General features: G+C 44.3%; 1 protein-coding gene across 3 annotated transcripts in view; it reads left to right on the forward strand.

The window, feature by feature from the left end:
* Window positions 1-20,608, forward strand: part of nrip1b (nuclear receptor interacting protein 1b) — a 68,272-nt gene that overhangs the window by 39,273 nt on the left and 8,391 nt on the right. The window contains exon 1 of one of the 3 annotated variants that reach the window (XM_014197396.3): window positions 13,943-18,929. The exons of the other annotated variants lie outside the window; for them this stretch is intronic. The gene's annotated coding sequence lies outside the window, so the exon portion shown is untranslated. Of the gene's footprint in view, window positions 1-13,942; window positions 18,930-20,608 lie in introns of those variants that run through there. 3 annotated transcript variants of the gene reach the window in all.

Raw genomic sequence — 20,608 nt, forward strand, 5'->3', positions numbered from 1 at the left:
GGGCTAGGCCTCTTTCTGTTGCTCTTCAACACAAACACTGACACACACTGATACACACTGATACACACACACAGTCACTACTATGATTCCTGGAAGTCGTATTTGCATTAAAGGCAAAAAGAACACTGCATTTCCTTTCAGTTCATATATTGAACCAGCAGTCTCTTGGTGCAGTGTAAATATTAGCTGGTTGACCTGCTCTTGCATCATATTGAAAGGGAGCGATGCTCTGCGCTATTTATCTGCATGTTGATAAAAGCATCTGTGTGCTTTCCTCTGGCTTATGTTGAGTTCCAAACTCAGGTGAAAGTAGAAGTAATGATTGGCTAGTATGACAGTACAGAATGAGAGAAGGACTTTGTACAGTGAACCATGGTGTTGTTTACCCATGTAAATGTCACATATTTTCACCATGACCTAGCATTCCTGTCAGTCACCATGAGCAGCCTGTTAAAATCTACTTCTCCTCCCCTTTCTAAGTTAGTTAGAGAGGCTGCCTCTTCAGGTGATGATTTAACACAAGGCTGCCAGATCTCTTAAATAGAGACAAATGGTATGTTTGGAGCTCCAGTACAGAGCCCTTTGTGCCAACAGCCTGGAAGGGAAGGGGGGGAAACAGTCTGGGATTTCCTGGTATGTAAATAACACCTCAAGTGGACTGCTGCTTTGTTGTGGGTCAGCTAGCCAGCTATCTCACTGCACACACACACACACACACACACACACACACACACACACACACACACACACACACACACACACACACACACACACACACACACACACAGGTGTGTTCTAAAAACACTCCTCTCCTGAAATTACATGGGTGCTCCAGCCAGAAGAATGAGGAGGAGGTGGAGGGAGGATTAAAAATACATCCACATGACCAGGCCAGTCAGACATTTTGAAATTCTGTCTCTATCTTGGTCCGATAGGGAGGTTAAAGATACAGCATCCTGATAACTATCTTCCCCTCGGGGGGACAGATAAGAGCAGCACAGATTGAATAAAAAAAGAGCTGGGGAGAGAGGGAGGGAAGAGAGAGGGACGGAGGAGATCTGAGATGTCTATCAGGCTGCAGCGTGAAGTTTTTTTGGTCTTGCAGATCCAGTTCAAGGACACCCTCAGGCGAGGCCGCGGCAGATCTCTCGCCGTGCCAACAATGCCTCTCAAGGTCATATGAGCCAGCCCTGTGACATTAAACAGGAAGGGGGAGGGGTGACAGCAAATGGGGGGGGCATAGAAAATCATCACTTACCCAGCCACCCACACAATGAAAAACAACCTTAAACTTCTAACAAGGGAAATACATGAACTAATAGTACAGGTAGATAGCAATGAAAACGATACTACAGAGATACAAAATAAGTTAGAGGAAAAACAAAAAGAACTGGAGGAACTTATTCAAGAACGATCTACTGTAATCTATTACAAAAATAAAGCAAACTGGCTGGAATATGGATAAAAATGCACAACATTCTTCCTGAATCTCACACAGGAACGCTAACAAAAATTATTTGCAGAAACTCGTTATGATTCTCCAAATGATATTAGAGGAAACTAAATATTTAAAGCAGATGTTCTCTTTTCCGTCACATCTTCTCCCACTGAATGACGATTACTGTAAGGAATTCTTCCCAAATAAAAAATAAATAAATAAATTAACAAATGTACAGAAAGATCAGTGCGAAGGCCAAATTACAGAGGAATAACTTTTTGAGCCTATTAAAAATCCTTTCAGTCTGGAAAACCCCCAGGGCTTGATGGAATACCGGTAGAGCTATATCAAGCCTTTTTTTTACTCAAAGCTCCATTGTTAACTTGTTTTAACTACTCCCATAGAAATGGTAGTCTGTCAGGTACTCAGCAGTAAGGTCTGATTTCACTATTATTAAAACAAGACCCAGATGGCAAATATAAAGATCCACTCTATCTTAAAAACTGGAGGCCTCTTACACTTCAATGGTGTGATGCAAAAATACTAGCGAAATGCATAGCACTCAGAATTAAAAAGGTTTTACCAGGTATTGTTCATCCTGATCAGACAGGTTTTTTACATGGACGATACATTGGAGATAATGTACGACAACTACTAGAAATAATAGAACATCATGAAACATCTAAAAAGTGGATTTTGAAAAGGCCTTTTGATAAAGTAAGATTTCATTTTATTTATAAATGCCTAGATTTCTTTCAATTTCGGTGATTTTCTTATAAAATGGGTAAAAGTAATGTATAGCAACCCCAGGTGTAAAATGGTAAATATCGGCTACTTCTCAGAGAGTTTTGAATTGTCAAGAGGAGTAAAACAAGGCTGTCTGCTGTCACCATATCTATTCGTTATGGCCATCGAAATGCAAGCTATTAAAATCTGATCAAATAACAACATTAGAGAATTAGAAATACAAGGCTTAAAAACAAAAGTGTCCATGTATGCCGATGACCCAAGTTTCATATTAAGTCCGCAAGCTAGATCCCTGCAATGTCTCATTGAAGATCTAGATAACTTTTCTGGACTCTGGACTAAAACCTAATTATGATAAATGTACAATATTACGTATTGGCTCTTTAAAAAATAAAACTTTTACATTACCCTGCAGTTTACCTATAAAATGGGCTGACAGTGAAGTAGACATACTTGGTATTCATATCACAAGATATATAAATGAGCTCTCCACAATGAATTTCACTAGAAAACTTGTAAAAATAGACAAGATCCTGCAACCATGGAGAGGTCAATACCTGTCTATTTATGGAAAAATTGCCCTGATTAACTCCTTAGTCATATCTCAGTTTACTCACTTACTTATGGCGCTGCCTACTCCTGATTATTTGTTTTTCAAATCATATGAGCAAAAAATATTTGACTTTATCTGGGACACTAAACCAGACAAGATAAAGCGTGCCTATCTATATAATGAATATGAATTGGGTGGATTGAGATTAAATATAAAAGCACTAAACCTCTCCCTAAAAGCTTCACTTATTCAAAAGTTTTACATGTACCCTAAATGGTTCTCAAGTAGATTATTAAGAAAAGCTCATCCATTGTTTAAAAATTTAGTTTTTGCCTTTGTGCAGATTGCCATGTCTCATTTTCGATTAATTGAAAATGAAACTCTTTTTCAAACAAGCTGACTACAATTTCAAATTCACCCCCCTGAAAAGATAGAACAAATAATACAACAAATATTATGGCTGAACTGTGCTGGTTGATAAAATACCTGTATTTATAGGAAAGATGTTTGAAAAGGGTATTTTGTTTTTAAATGATATTGTAAAGTTACAATATTGTAAAGATTTATTGTCACGTCCTGACCAGTAAAGGGGTCATTTGTCATTGTAGTATGGTCAGGGCGTGGCATGGGGTGTTGTTTTTGTGTGTTTTGAGGTTGGTTTATTTAGAGGGGATTTGTTCTAGTTTTCATTTTCTATGTTCGTTTTCTATGTGTGGCCGAGTATGGTTTCCAATCAAAGGCAGGTGTCTTTCGTTGTCTCTGATTGGAAGCCATACTTAGGCAGCCCTTTTTTTCCTTTGGGTTTGTGGGTGGTTGTTTTCTGTATAGCTTGTGTGCCTTACAGAACTGTTTTGTCGTTCGTTTATTTTGTTTGAGTGTTCTCTCATAATAAAAAGAAGGAAGATGAGCACTATAACCGCTGCGACTTGGTCTGTCCCTTACGACGCCTATGACAGTTATGTATTTCATGCAGTTATCAGAATTGTATGGGAAGGTCTCCTCAATCCAAAATGACAACCAACTGATTACAGCATTACCCCAAAAATGGAAGAGGCAGGTGGCAGTGGGAGGAGGTAGGGAACTGGTCTATCTGCCCAATATAAATGATCAAAACTGGCAGAGGAATAAAAATAGCATGAATCGGAAAGTATACCAGTTTCATTTGAGGACCAGGATGTTGACAGCTGTGCCATACAGATTGCAAAATAGTTGGGAAGAAATGTGTGATGTACCGATTCCATGGTACAGTGTGTATGAGTTGATGTATAAAACAACACAAGATTTAAGACTTTTCAGCTAAAATTATTAGATTGAATTCTTGCCACCGACAAAATGTTGAATATTTGGGGCATACAATCATCACAGCTCTACAGATTTTGTTGTGAGGATACAGAATCAATAGACCATTCATTTTGGTATTGCCCTCAGGTAGCCTGTTTCTGGTTTCAGGTTCAGGAATGGCTGAAAATGATTGATCTAAAATGGACCCTAGAAATAGTACTGTTGGGAGATCTGGAGAGACCGGGTCAGTCAATTTCTAATATACCTATACTCTTAGTAAATGTATTTGTCTTCAACTCGCAATCTGTGGATTCTATTCGATTAGATAGATTGAAATTGTATGTTAAATATCACAGCATAGTTGAAAGATATATGGTGAGTAAAAATCTAAAGAGGTTGGCCAGCAGAGATAGGTGGGATGGGCTGAGGGAAGCTGAGGGTTGGGATGTGGAATTGGAGACAAGTTGGAGTTGAGTTGGTGGGTAAAATGCCGGTCAAAGATTAAAGTAAAAAAATAATGTAAAAATAAACATAACAAAAGGTATGTTTGAATGACACTGAGGGACAGTGTTTTTTTTTTTACAGCTAATGTCACGCTTGTCGTCGTAGAGAGGAAGGGACCAATGCGCAGCGGGTTTCGTGCTCAACATATTTATAAAATAATGCGAACACCACGGAAGAAAACAATAAAGAAACTAACGACATGAAACAGTGAAAGCAGGCTCAACAAAAAGCAGTGCTCTCAAACAACTACCCACGAAAAACAAAGACAAACACACCCTACTATATAGGACTCCCAATCAAAGGCAACTCAACACACCTGCCTTCAATTGAGAGTCCAACCCCAATCAACTAGACATAGAAACACAGACATAGACCAGTGACAAACCCCATAATACATACATCAACTACCCTCTGCCACGTCCTGACCAAACTACAATAACCAAATATACTCTATACTGGTCAGGACGTGACAGCTAATGCCTGTTTGTCTGAGGCTGATGCCGTGCAGGTGTTTGTACACATGCATATACACACACTCTCATTCAAATGCACACATGTGCATATACACAGACACACACGCATGTAAATAGTGCCATACATGCACTCAAACATATTCAGTTGGCCTTGCTGTTATGATTTTTGTTGTCCTTGATCTCTTTTGTTTTTTGCATTATTGTTTTTTGTTATTGTCTTTCTCTTTTGTTAATTTTGTTGGTTGTTGGTGCATTGGGGACGAGGGCTTGGGGACGAGGGCTTGGGGGTGGGGAATGGAATTATTATCATTTCTTTGGCAGGGGGGGTCTCAGATGGTTGAGGGGCAGCTCTTGGGTAACCGTGGGGGGGATCTTGGGGGGCTGGTGGTTGGAAGCTTGGGCCGATGGCTGATGGATCGCTGGTTCAGGTCCCTGTTTTTGACCTTGTGGGAGATCTGTGGACCTGCCCTTGAGCAGGGCATTGACCCTGGTTGCTTCTGTGTGTCGCTCTGAATGGGAGTCTGTTAGATGACTAATGTGATGTAGTTGTTGAGCGGCTTCACTGCTAGTATATTGTATGTTTTAAATATTCAATAAAATAAAGTAAATAAACTCCCTCCATCTTTCCATTGAGTTAACATCCCAACATGTTGGTCTAGAGTGTGTTTGGTTGGGGTGTGACTGAGGTGGTTTGGTCACCATGAGTAGCCTTGCCTGAGACCTGAACAGTTGCATTGGCACCCTGAGTCATTAACCAAGGTGTTGACTTGGCGGCCTAATACACTCTTCTGGCATACACTACAGGAGACCCAGGTGTGAACCTTGTTGGTCACAGGGCATTTTAAGGGCTGTAATGAGTGTCTTTTTCTCTCTGAGCCTCAGAGCCTCAGAGCCCAGAGATTTCTTGGATGACTACTTATCCAACTGTTGTTGTTGCCAGCCACACACAGACAGAGCCATGTTAGTGTGATAAATCAGGTGAGGGAGGGATAGGAAAGTAAGTTATTTAATGAGACAGGGGTCCAGCAGCGGTGGCCTCAAATCCTCATCTGTTAACTTTTTTATGGCTGGTAGGAGTCAGATTGTTGAGGAGATAACCCATCCATTGCACTCTGTACAGACTGAAGCTGCTGACAAGACAGGGTGCCTATCCTTGCTTCAACAGGGTGCCTATCCCTGCTTCAACAGGGTGCCTATCCCTGCTTCAACAGGGTGCCTATCCCTGCTTCAACAGGGTGCCTATCCCTGCTTCAACAGGGTGCCTATCCCTGCTTCAACAGGGATCCTATCCTTGCTTCAACAGGGTGCCTATCCCTGCTTCAAACAGGGTGCCTATCCCTGCTTCAACAGGGTGCCTATCCCTGCTTCAACAGGGTGCCTATCCTTGCTTCAACAAGGTGTCTATCCCTGCTTCAACAGGGTGGCTATCCCTGCTTCAACAGGGTGCCTATCCCTGCTTCAACAGGGTGCCTATCCTTGCTTCAACAGGGTGCCTATCCTTGCTTCAACAGGGTGCCTATCCCTGCTTCAACAGGGTGCCTATCCTTGCTTCAACAGGGTGCCTATCCCTGCTTCAACAGGGTGCCTATCCCTGCTTCAACAGGGGGCCTATTCTTTCTTCAAGGGGGTGCCTATCCCTGCTTCAGAAAACCTTGATGTTTTTCTGAAGTAAGACTAGGCTCTTTCTCTTTTAAGCAGCTCCATTATTAAGAAGCATTATACCAAAACAGAGTAAATTAACCTTGCCGACCCAGACAGAATCAACTCTTATATGTACAACAATCTACCTTGTGGGGAGTGTATCGGATGAGCTATACCACCTGTGGGTCCCAAGAGGGAAATTAAAAGGTTCCCCATCAGAGGTTGTGAACCCAACCATTCCTGTCAATCAGCAGGACTTGATTTTTCTCACCTTAACTTTCATCTCAGACAGAATTTATTGGATAAATGTCCCTAGATCTTGTGATGCAACCCGTTTGAACACTAACCCCGCAAAGCTGGATTTAAAGTTCAACTGAGCCTTAGCGACCTTTGACACATTGGGCAGGGCTTTAGACAAAAATAACCATCTCAGTGGCTTTATGGTTAATGTCCGCCCTGAGACTGGACGGTTGGATCCCCGGGTGAGTCATACCAAAGACAGGAAATGGGACTCGATGCCTCTCTACTTGGCACTCAGCATTAAGGAGATTGGGGTTAAGGCCCTGCGATAGACTAGCGTCCTGTCCAGGGGGTGTACTTGTACATCAAGCTGCCTCACGCTATACAGAAACAGGAGATAAGCTCCTGCCCTATGGGCTGTTCTGGCTCGAACAAGGCTACTTACTTAGACAAAAAGCGGGAAAAAAGTATTTGGTAATACTTCATTGGAATAGTCGCCAATAGGTTTATAGATGTTCAACTAAAGGTCAACAAACGTAGCTACTTTTCATACTAGCAAACCGGTCGTGCTGCAACCGAACCCCACTCCCCTCTCTCAGTCAGACTCACCTGTTCCCCATCCAACTGGCATAGAACCACTTTAACTCTTTCTTCTAATTAAGCGGAAAAACATTTAGACTAAACAATCAATAAGGAGCAGTGGTGAGAGGTGATTGGCCGGGGAATAAATCTTGCTGCTTCCTGTCTGCCAGGCAGTCCTCTGTATCATTTCTGCTGATTACTTTTCCCATTACTCAAAACAGATGTGTAGGGAGGATGATAAATGATCCATTAGGGTCTGTTTGTCAGCCATTTGATATCTGGCGTACTTCAAAACACACAGGAAAGTCCTATGTCAGCCAGTCTGTCTGTTGGGTCTTCCTCAGACTTTCTCCTCACTCCATGGGCGTATACACACTAGCATGGCTTGTTAGGAAGATGGTTTAGTGGGGATACATTATGCGATAGCTACCATTAAATGGTGTTTTTGGGGCTATAAAGAACAACCTACGATCAACTTACAACCAAGGGAGAAAGCCTGGGGTAACTTGCTCTTCTTTCTAGACTAGTCTCCTTCTACCTCTCCTTTATCATGTCATCACATCTGCAGGCTATTGATAGAGGGGAGACATTGTCATTGACACATCTCCTGGGGGGAGAGAGAAACAGAGAGGGGGAACTGGTTGAAATGTCAAACTCAATCCCAGTGGAAAGGCTGTCAGTGAGCTCTGAGAAAGCCCAGTGTTTGTAAGAGGGAATGGGAGAGGTGGTGATTTGATAGTAAACGCCATTAAACACAAATAGTTGTTCAGAACCCTCCGTGCCCCATGCCTCCCCCTTCTCACATGACATAATTCATACATGGCTGTCCTGCAGTTGCCCCCTACCCTACCAAACTCAAATCCCCATGTTTGTGGACTGTGGGCTGATCCTGCAGCCTCCCTCCAGCCCTATCTCTCTCCCCTGCTCCGCTCCGCTCCGCTCCGCTCCGCTCTGCTGTGCTGTGCTCTGTCTGTCTGTCTGTCTGTCTGTCTGTCTGTCTGTCTGTCTGTCTGTCTGTCTGTCTGTCTGTCTGTCTGTCTGTCTGTCTGTCTGTCTGTCTGTCTGTCTGTCTGTCTGTCTGTCTGTCTGTCTGTCTGTCTGTCTGTCTGTGTGTGTGTGTGTGTGTGTGTGTGTGTGTGTGTGTGTGCGTGCGGTACGTGCGTGTGTGACGGCTGCCTAATTGGGAATTCTCCACTCGTCGGAGCGGCTGCCTCTCTTCTCTCCTCCAGCCTGGGCTGCTGACGAATGGCAGTGGATTACAGATGAGGACACGGTGACCCGCCCGACCTTGCTGCGGGGGAGGGCCGAGCAAACGGGGAGGGCCGGGCGAACGGCGTCGGGTCACCGGAGGATGAGGTCGGGGGAAGGTGGGGACTCTGCCAGGTGGCCGCGCTGCGGATGACAGAGTGTCACATGACAGTGGCCCCATGTCACTATGTCAAGGGCACGAGCCCCGCTGGCACGACCACTGCAGCATTTTCCCCTTCTTTTATTTATTTATTTACCTACTCCCCCACCTCTCTCTCTCTCTCTCTCTCTCTCTCTCTCTCTCTCTCTCTCGTTCATTTCCTTTATATATTTATCTATTCCCCTCTCTTTCACTACGGGTGCGCCTGGCTTCCGGCTCTCTTCGGCTGGGGTATTAGTCGGTTAGGCGGCAGCAGCACAGGAGATGCCAGATCCCTGAGTGTGTTGAATTTTAATTTCAACGCCTGTCCCCTCCCTCCTGCCCCCTCCCCCATCCACCCCCTCCCTTCCACCCCTCCCCTGCTGCTGTGCGTGTGAGACTGTCAAGGTGAGGTTGCGTCCTCTTGTTAAGAGCGATTAATGGCACTCGTTATGTACATAATGAAATATCCCTGCTGATGCATAGGGTGGCGTTCTCTCTCTCCTATCTGTGCTCTACAGATGGCCTGTCTCTGTGTGCACACAGCACTGGGACTGAGGACACACTGCTCCTGCCTCCAGGCAGACAGACAGACAGACACACAAAAGGAACTTTGATACTGTGGAGTCAGACAGAGACAGACAGATAGACACACTAAAGGAACTTTGATACAGTGGAGTCAGACAGAGAGACACACTAGACTAGACAGAGAGATACACTAGACTAGACAGAGAGATACACTAGACTAGACAGAGAGATACACTAGACTAGACAGAGAGATACACTAGACTAGACAGAGAGACACACTAGACTAGACAGAGAGATACACTAGACTAGACAGAGAGATACACTAGACTAGACAGAGAGATACACTAGACTAGACAGAGAGATACACTAGACTAGACAGAGAGATACACTAGACTAGACAGAGAGATACACTAGACTAGACAGAGAGATACACTAGACTAGACAGAGAGACACACTAGACTAGACAGAGAGATACACTAGACTAGACAGAGAGATACACTAGACTAGACAGAGATACACTAGACTAGACAGAGAGACACACTAGACTAGACAGAGAGATACACTAGACTAGACAGAGAGACACACTAGACTAGACAGAGAGATACACTAGACTAGACAGAGAGATACACTAGACTAGACAGAGAGATACACTAGACTAGACAGAGAGATACACTAGACTAGACAGAGGGATACACTAGACTAGACAGAGAGACACACTAGACTAGACAGAGAGACACACTAGACTAGACAGAGAGATACACTAGACTAGACAGAGAGATACACTAGACTAGACAGAGAGATACACTAGACTAGACGGAGAGATACACTAGACTAGACAGAGAGATACACTAGACTAGACAGAGAGACACACTAGACTAGACAGAGAGATACACTAGACTAGGAACTTTGATACTGTGGAGTCAGATAGAGAGAGGCACACTAGACTAGGAACTTTGATACTGTGGAGTCAGATAGACAGACAGACACACTAGACTAGGAACTTTGATACTGTGGAGTCAGATAGACAGACAGACACACTAGACTAGGAACTTTGATACTGTGGAGTCAGATAGAGAGACAGACACACTAGACTAGGAACTTTGATACTGTGGAGTCAGATAGACAGACAGACACACTAGACTAGGAACTTTGATACTGTGGAGTCAGATAGACAGACAGACACAGTGGAGGACCTTTGATACTGTGGAGTCAGACAGAGACAAAGAGTGAGACCCCTTCATAAACTATCTCTGTAAAGGAAAACAAATTGGAATGATTGTTCATGTCAATTCATGGTTGTTGAGTTTGTGCCCCTTCATTTGAAATACATACAACACCATGCAGCAGTGTTTGTGAAATGTGTTCAGAGGGAGAAAGAGAGAAATAGAGAGGTGGTTTAAAGGTGTAAATGTAGATCTAATGTTGTTGGGCTGTGAGTGAGTTCTTTTATAACGAGAGAGTGTTCTCCTTCTGCAGCTTTTTGATTTGACCTCCTTGTGTGTTTGCGTGTCTGTGGTTGTGTGTGTGTTTGAAGTGTGAGACACTTCTGGGTTGCTACAGGTTTTATTTTCACCTCGTTGTGTGAGTGGGTGTTTCTGTGTGTGTGTGCGTTGTGTGTGTGGCTCAGCTATTTAGTCCCTGAGTCAAGCTGTGTGAGCTCTTTAATCCCACGGCCCGGTGCACGTGGGCTTGATTAGTGGCAGCAGCTATCTGTGCAGAAGACACCCTTCTTTAGCATTTGGTCAGATCTGGGGCGCAGGGGGGTGTCATGTTATGAGAAAGGTGAGTGAGGAAGGGAAAGGAGAGAGGGCGAACAGAGGGAGGGAGGGAGGGGGGGAGGGGAGGAGGTAAAGGGTCTGATTATTATTCTGCAGGAGTGCTCCTGCCAGTAGAGCAAATGGATTACTGCACTTTACCTGTATCAGCCTCCACAGCTAAGGATGACAAGGTAGGGGCGCGTGATGCGTGTCTGTTTGCCTCGCAATCAGAGAGGACTTGTGTTAGCTAGTGTAGAGCACTGCCTAGTGTAGCATTCACTACAGACTGCTACTGAATGAATCATCCTGTTGGTATTTCTACTGTAGGCCTATTTAATACCTCATAGCCTAGTCTGCTGTTTCTCCTCCCTCTTTCCCTTCTATTAATACAAAGTAATAGGCCTCATGGTGGGTGGGTTGCAGTGTTTGGTGTTCAGTTCTTTTCCTTCTGTCTATCCTAATGGCCGGGAAACGACAACAGTCCTGCTACTTACACATCCCTAGTGACTTCCTGATCTCAAAGGCTCAGGACAAACAAACAAACAAGCCTTCACATTTTAATTGTGCTGTCCTGCAACTGCAGTGCTTCAATGGTTGTTGGGGGGGGGGGGGGGGGGACTTGTTCTTATGGTGTTCTGGCCTACAGCCCTGGCCCATGTAATCCAGATCTAGTTAGATGAAGGACTCCGCAAGAGGACGAGGACATTTCAAGGTGATCCTGGTTAACATGGAGGACTGACAGTTACTGGCATTATTAGGACTGATTCAGGACCAGGGTTGGGATCATTCCCATTTCAATTCAGGAGATTCTGTGAAATTCCCAATTCAACAGCTGAATTGTGCTATTCATTTTCAATTAGGATTTTTCACATTCTTGAACTGTAATTTCCCATTTACTTCCCGAATTGAAATGGAATTGATCCCTAACCCTGGTCAGGACAGTATGAAGGGATGTGAAGCTACTAGCTAGCAGAAGCACTGTAGTATAATAGCAGTAAAGAGTCTGTGGTTCAGCTCGAGTTGGAGCACAAGGAGTACTGGGTCAAGCTTGGAGCTCTAGGGGAGGGTGTAGTCCTAATCATGTTGAGGTGTCCTGGGATGTTTATTGGCATATGCTGGCTTCTGGCCTGCCAACAGGATTGGTGCTGTTACTGTGCTGCCTGCCTGAGATTTTCTCCCAAAACGTTAACCTTAATCATTTTATCCTTTAGTGGGTTAAGTGCACTTAATTGATTAAAGAGATTCATTTCATTGTGTGACTTTGAATGAGATGGTATTCTTAGTTATGTCAAGAGACAGAACAGGGAGAAGAGCAGAAAGAGAGGGAAAAAACAGAGCCTATTCTGATGAGTGAGTCTAAAGAAAATGTCCTGGTATAGCACATTGTACCCAAATCGTACCCCGCCCATGCCTTTTTCAGAGCTCACTGTGGGCAGAAGCATTAGAATGATTTAAAAACTCCTGATGAAGTAGGTCAATGGAGGCATTATGAATGGGAAAATGATTGGCGAGTAGGCAGAGATGTCCCCTCTTTTTCTGTCACTTAGTCCTCTGTCCCAAGTTGGCCATCTTATTCACAAAGCATCCCAGAATTACTCATCCTATAATCAGCAGACTACTCCTTTAACCCAATAAAGATCCATCCTGCTGACTCACACACAGAGAGAGTGAAGCTGTTTAGGATAGAAGCCAAGGATATTATGGAAATAGTTCATTAAAGGACAGGGTTTTTTAACATGGTTTAGTAGCCAATGTTCTGGGCAGCAGCAGCCTGTCAGAGGGAGGGACAGATGATTTCAATAGGAAAGTGGTCTATTTCCCTCAGCCATCATCATGATCGCCAGCCCAGAGTGGTCTGGTTCAAATACCTTCAAAGGGCTTCTAGATGACTAGATGTGTCCTTTGGCTTCATGGTCTTGGACTAATCAGCTGTTATGGCTTCCAGTTCCTCCAACCTCATGCTGAGGTTGCTTCACATGAAAAATGGCTTGTTCCTTTGGATGGGGCGATAAAAAAAGAGTATGTATGTTGAATAGACAATGTTAGCATAAGATTAGCATGGAGGCCCAATAGGAATGAATTGGTCTAGATTGATAGTGGCCACAGCTCATTAAGATAAAGGAATGTCTTGTGTGTGTGTTTTAATCAACACACTAATTGTCCAGCTCTCTTTCTCTCTCAGGAAATAGCCCTTGGGTGGGTCTTCTACCGCCACACAAATATTTACTATGGACACAAACATTTTGAAAGCTTAGCTGTTCTGTTGTAGACTCAGGGCCCGGGGCGGCCACTCCATTTCAGGTCTGGCTCCCATGCAGGCCAGGGCACAGGGGGGAAAAGTGATATCATCCAGGGTCATCTGGGTTCGGCTGTGTCCTCCCCTTTCCTCTCCCCTCCTCTCTTCATCCCGCCTCTCTTCATCCCTTTGCTAGGCTCTGAATCGCTTAGATGACTCATCAATGTGCATGAATTATTTTCTGTTCTCCCCCCGAGAACTCTTTGTACTGATGAGTACAGAAGTTAAACCTCCCTTTCCTCTCCTCCCGTGAAGGTCTGACACAGGCCACGAACTGTAAATGGGGAACTCTGTTCTGTTCATGTTGGTTTGTCAGAGCCAGTGATGTTAGTGTTAGGTCACCACGCAATGTTCATGTTCATGTGTCAGACTGACTGGGGAGTATGACTGTTCCAGCAGGATGGTGCGTGTGGATGAGGTACAGCTTTGTGGTATTTTAATATCCCTTGTGTGTGTGTGTGTGTGTGTGTGTGTGTGTGTGTGTGTGTGTGTGTGTGTGTGTGTGTGTGTGTGTGTGTGTGTGTGTGTGTGTGTGTGTGTGTGTGTGTGTGTGTGTGTGTGTGTGTGTGTGTGTGTGTGTGTGTGTGTGTGTGTGTGTGAGAGAGCGAGCGAGCATGGGGGAGTCTGTGCACTATGCATGAGTTGTTTGGTCAATGCATCCTTAGAATTGGGTCAGAGTGCCCTAGTTTGTGTGTGCTTGTGCGTTTTCAATGTAACTTGGTCCTGCATGACTTATCTCTAACCCTCTTCTTTGGTTGTGATCTCACACTGTTCAGTGGCCTTTTATGCTCTTGTTTACCTCTGCCAACGTGAGACAGAGCTTTTAATTTGACTTTCCTACCGCGTGTAAGTTCACTTGTATTCTCGGTTTGAACGATTGCATTTGGTCAGGTTGGCAGCTTGTTTTTTTGTCTTATTTAATCATGTCAGGCCTGGCCATATTGAATTTACAAATGGCGGTCACACTGTATGTGTAAGTGAGGTACCCTGTTGAGTATGTGCAGCAGGCTGGCCTGCAGATTACATGATATAATGGTGTTTAGGCACTGCCTCTCCTTTTCAATTCCTTTAACCTTGACTCCCCTTTAATGCAGGGAGAACACATCTGCCAGGCTGGTGTCAGACGTTAGTGATACACACCGCTCGGGCTGCATTGTCACTTTTTATTAACGCCCAGAGCTTTGCATGGACACCAGCTGTTGCGTCAAGTGGAAAGCCTTGGCGGTGTGAATGACCTTGACTTTAACTGCCTGCTCCTGTGGTTCTTCCCCCTTTTCATTATTTTGTTTTGACTCTTACATTTTAAATGGGTTAAATGGATTACCATTCCTGACAATGAAGGTAATTTAGGAAGGGGGGGGGGTTAGGGGATGTTGCGATTAATCTGACGCCCAACGTGAATGAGGGGGATTGAAGGTCAGACTTGGATATCTAATCCCTGACATCTGCATTGGGTTGTAATCACAACAGTTTTCTGGTAATTCCACAGAGGAAATGGCTGAAAGGTCACTAACCTTCCTGTTCCTAGTGCCTCTGGAGAGGAGGAGAGGGGAGAGGGAGGAGAGGGGAGAGGGAGGTGAGGAGAAGAAGAGAGCAAAAAGAGAGGAAGGAGGAGAAGAAATAAGAAAGTAGGAGAGAAACCGGTCGGTCGGGGAATGATAAAACTCTCGTCTCCACAGCTGGCCTCCCTTTTGCCCATGGCCACTGTAGAAAAAAACTCTTTAAAATACGTTTGGATGTCATTGCGTGACATTGTCAAATATAATGGATAATCAATCACCGTGGTAACTGGAGTCGATGGAGAGCGGCTCATTGGCCCTTTGGTGTCTCACCATGGAGATGGGGGAGGGGTCAGGCTTTTGGGGGCCAGGAATGAGATGACATGTTAACAGATGTGTAAGATAATATTCAATATGTACAACAGGCAAGATAATGTAATAGTAATACACACGCCTGTATCGCCTGTGCTGCTCCTGAAAGCAGAGAGGGGGGTCTGGGCTTTAAGGATTAGACTTAGAGGACAGGCTCCATTTATTAAGGTCATTTATTTGTTCACAGTGCAACATGCACGCTCATTTACAGCACACTAGGGCTGCGTGATAGGGCCAGAGGATTTTAGGCTTGACTCTGACCTTGACTTTAACCCATCAAAATATTATAATCAACTGGAAATGAAGAAGTAATACAGGGTTATAAGGCCCATGAAGTGGAAAGTATAACAAATTGAAATCTAAAATAATAGGAGGACAAACCTGACAGTGAAGTAGTTATATTTGTAGAACATTGCATAGGAATCTAAATCCTCTTTTGTACTCTTGTGCTTGACCAGTGATTTGCATTTGCATAGTTATTTGCTGAATTCCAGCATTCACTTCCAGCATTTTAATTAATTTCTTAATTTCCTGCACTAATGTATCATTTACATACTGTCAAATCAAATCAAATCAAATTAGTCACATGCGCCGAATACAACTTACAGTGAAATGCTTACTTACGAGCCCCTAACCAACAATGCAGTTTAAAAAAAATACGGATGTGAATAAGAAATAAAAGTAACAAGTAATTAAAGAGCAGCAGTAAAATAACAATAGCGAGACTATATACGGGGGGGGTACCGGAACAGAGTCAATGTGCAGGGGCACAGGTAAGTTGAGGTAATATGTACATGTAGGTAGAGTTATTAAAGTGACTATGCATATATGATAACAACAGAGAGTAGCAGCGGTGTAAAAGAGGGGGGGGGGCATGCAAATAGTCTGGGTAGCCATTTGATGAGGTGTTCAGGAGTCTTATGGCTTGGGAGTAAATACTGTTTAGAAGCCTCTTGGACCTAGACTTGGCGCTCAGGTACTGCTTGCCGTGAGGTAGCAGAGAGAACAGTCTGTGACTAGGGTGGCTGGAGTCTTTGACAATTTTTAGGGCCTTCCTCTGACACCGCCTGGTATAGAGGTCCTGGATGGCAGGAAGCTTGGCGCCGGTGATGTGCTGGGCCGTTCGCACTGCCATCTGTAGTGCCTTGCAGTCAGAGGCCGAGCACTTGCCATACCAGGCAGTGATGCAAGCCACCAGGATGCTCTCGATGGTGCAGCTGTAAAACCTATAGAAGATCTGAGGACCCATGCCAAATATTTTCAGTCTCCTAAGGGGGAATAGGTTTTGTCGTGCCCTCTTCACAACTGTCTTGGTGTGCTTGGACCATGTTAGTTTGTTGATGATGTGGACGCCAAGGAACTTGAAGCTCTCAACCTGCTCCACTACAGCCCCGTCGATGAGAATGGGGGCGTGCTCGGTCCTCCTTTTCCTGTAGTCCACAATCATCTCCTTTGTCTTGGTCACGTTGAGGGAGAGGTTGTTGTCCTTGCACCACACGGTCAGGTCTCTGACCTCCTCCCTATAGGCTGTCTCATCGTTGTCGGTGATCAGGCCTACCACTGTTGTGTCATCGGCAAACTTAATGATGGTGTTGGAGTTATGCCTGGCCGTGCAGTCATGAGTGAACAGGGAGAACAGGAGGGGACTGAGCACGCACCACTGAAGGGCCCCTGTGTTGAGGATCAGCGTGGCAGATGTGTTGTTACCTACCCTTACCACCTGGGGCGACCTGTCATGAAGTCCAGGATGCAGTTGCGGAGAGAGGGGTTTAGTCCCAGGGTCCTTAGCTCTGGTGTTGAACGCTGAGCTATAGTCAATGAATAGCATTCTCAGATAAGTGTTCCTTTTGTCCAGGTGGGAAAGCGCAGTGTGGAGTGCAGTAGAGATTGCATCATCTGTGGATCTGTTTGGGCGGTATGCAAATTGGAGTGGGTCTAGAGTTTCTGGGATAATGATGTTGATGTTGATGTGAGCTATGACCAGCCTTTCAAAGCACTTCATGGCTACAGACGTGAGTGCTATGGGTCGGTAGTCATTTAGGCAGGTTACCTTAGTGTTCGTAGGCACAGGCACTATGGTAGTCTGCTTATAAGATGTTGGTATTACAGACTCGGACATGGAGAGGTTGAAAATGTCAGTGAAAAGACTTGCCAGTTGGTCAGCGCATGCTCGCAGTACACGTCCTGGTAATCCGTCTGGCCCTGCGGCCTTGTGAATGTTGACCTGTTTAAAGGTCTTACTCGCATCGGCTGCGGAGAGCAGTTTTCCGGAACAGCTGGTGCTCTCATGCATGTTTCAGTGTTATTTTCCTCGAAGTGAGCATAGAAGTAGTTTAGCTCGTCTGGTAGGGTCGTGTTACTGGGCAGCTTGCAGCTGTGCCTCCCTTTGTAGTCTGTAATGGTTTGTAAGCCCTGCCACATCCGACGAACGTCAGAGCCGGTGTAGTACGATTCGATCTTAGTCCTGTATTGACACTTTGCTTGTTTGATGGTTCGTCGGAGGGCATAGCGGGATTTCTTATAAGTTTCCTGGTTAGAGTCCCGCTCGTTGAAAGCGGAAGCTCTACCCTTTAGCTCAGTGCGGATGCTGCCTGTAATCCATGGCTTCTGGTTGGGGTATATACGTACGGTCACTGTGGGAACGAAGTCATCGATGCACTTATTGATGAAGCCAATGACCGATATACTCCTCAATGCCATCGGAGGAATCCCGGAACATGTTCCAGTCTGTGCTAGCAAAACAGTCCTGTAGCTTAGCATCTTCATCTGACCACTTTTTCATTGAGTCTTTGGTGCTTTCTGCTTAAATTTTTGCTTGTAAGCAGGAATCAAGAGGAATTATGGTCAGAATTATGGTCAGATTTGCCAAATGGAGGGCAAGGGTGAGCTTTGTATGCGTCTCTGTGTGTGAAGTAAAGGTGGTCCAGAGTTGTTTTTCCCTCTGGTTGCACATTTAACATGCTGATAGAAATTTGGTAAAACGGATTTAAGTTTCCCTGCATTAAAGTCCCCGGCTACTAGGACCGCCGCCTCTGGGTAAGCGTTTTCTTGTTTTCTTATGGCGGAATACAGCTCATTCAATGCTGTCTTAGTGCCAGCCTCTGACTGTTGTGGTATGTAAACAGCTATGAAAAATATAGATGAAAACTCTCTAGGTAGATAGTGTGGTTTACAGCTTATCATGAGATACAATAGCTCTAGACTTCCTTAGATATCGTGCACCAGCTGTTATTTACAAAAATACATAGTCCGCTGCCCCTTGTCTTACCAGACGCCGCTGTTCTATCCTGCCGGTACAGCGTATAACCAGCCAGCTGTATGCTGATAGTCACAACTCCGTGAAGCATAAGATATTACAGTTTTGAATGTCACGTTCGTAGTTTAATCATGCGCGTAGGTCATCAATTTTATTCTCCAAAGATTGCACGTTTGCTAGCAGAATAGAAGGAAGTGGGGGTTTATTCGATCGCCTACGAATTCTCAGAAGGCAGCCCACCCTCCGGCACCTTTTTCTCCTCCTCCTCTTCACGCAAGTCACGGGGATCTGGGCCTGTTCCCGAGAAAGCAGTATATCGTTTGCGTCAGGCTCGTCAGACTCAATAAAGGAAAAAAAGGATTCTGCCAGTCCGTGGTGAGTAATCGCAGTCCTGATGTCCAGAAGTTATTTTCTGTCACACTTTTCTTTTGTCTTAGTGTGCCTATATTTCGTCAAAAAATGTTTCCTCGACAGAATAATTATTGTCCTCTTTGACTGTGCATTTTTGACTTCAATTGCAGTTCTTCTCTATTTGGCAAGGTTGCCCTACCGAAGTTTTTGACTGGCACTAGCAAGTTAGTCAAGGAGCCAGGGCTGCTGTATAGAAGCACGGTTTCGACTGCTCCTACAGTCTTGCCTCGTTACTGCAGTTTTAACTGACGCCCTCCCCAGAAAGACAATTTCCATAGACGGCCACATACAGAAGCCAGATTAGACCATTCCTAATAACACACTTTAGTCATCACCTTCGTGCACAAAACATCTACTGAATTATTAAAATAATTGTCGCTGAAGCCGATTTGTTTTCCATCACTCACAGCCGAAGATATTAAAATGATATATTCATCCAATGTCTGGCATGTTTTTGGATGGTAGTGTGCATGTGAAGTTGGGCCCTGTAAACCGGATGCAACCCGAATATACACGTCCATGAATCAGCATATGCGAACGTGAGTAAATTACGTTGAAAACAATGGTCAAACATCTTGGACACAGTCTCTAGTTCTTATTATACCTCAGTGAAGTTAGCTAGCAGTTCTAAGCTGTTAGCAGTATCTTACTAACGATAAAAACGGATGATTGCCATAATGTTTTCCAGTCTTTACTGAATTATTTAATGTAACAAATCAAACATTAAAACACCGTTATAGAAAGTAAAGTAAAAATCCAAACCAGTCCGTGAATGAATACCGGTATATCGTTTTTTACAGTTTACTGCCCACCCCTAGAGCACACGCTTTCTCTTGCTGCTGCCACTGAAATTCCAGGGCTTTTTGACCTCAGCTCTGTCATGGCTGCTGTCAAGGGCCCTGTCCTTCATAAAGTCCCAGCTAACCCTGCCTATCCACAAACAGGACAGGGCCACTACCTACACTTAGATTTACATTTTTTATACTTTCCACTTTATGGGCCTTATAACCCTATATTACATCTTTATAGTTGATTAAAATATTTTGATGGTTTAAAGCTAAGGTCAGAGTCAAGCCTAAAATACAGTCACCAGCAGAGACTAGGTTCTGTTTTGAGTAAATTCCAGTTCAATAATTTTTTAAATTTTTTTTACATTTTAGTCATTTTTAGCAGATGCTCTTATCCAGAGCGACTTACAGTAGTGAATGCATACATTTCATACATTTTTTTTAATTTTTTTATTTCTGTGCTGGCCCCCGATTTTCAGGTACTTCCACATTTGTGGACATTTTTTCCATGGTCTCGTTCTTGAACCCAATGTTATGACACACACAGGTCACTAGCTAAGTGACTAAACAATATTGATGGTAAACATTTGTTTACGTGTTTACTGCCCCTTCCAAACACTACGTTCCTTTTTAATTGAGTTAAGCCCTTGGGTCGGCCAGCACGGCGGGAAAATAGCCCTAATCCTGCCATCTAAGATTAGCAGGACAGCAGACGTCAGCTTGTCCGTCGCTCCAGTCCAGGCTGAGGTGACTAGGTTGGCTTTTGTTGTTGTTGTCAGATTTGGGTCAGCTTAAATCTGGCCTTGAACTGTATTCGACACTGATGGGCCAACCTCAATTAAGTCATTTCTTATC

This window comes from Salmo salar, chromosome 04 (assembly GCF_965601325.2).
Source record: "Salmo salar chromosome 04, fSalSal1, whole genome shotgun sequence".
In the NCBI taxonomy this organism is placed as follows: domain Eukaryota; kingdom Metazoa; phylum Chordata; class Actinopteri; order Salmoniformes; family Salmonidae; genus Salmo; species Salmo salar.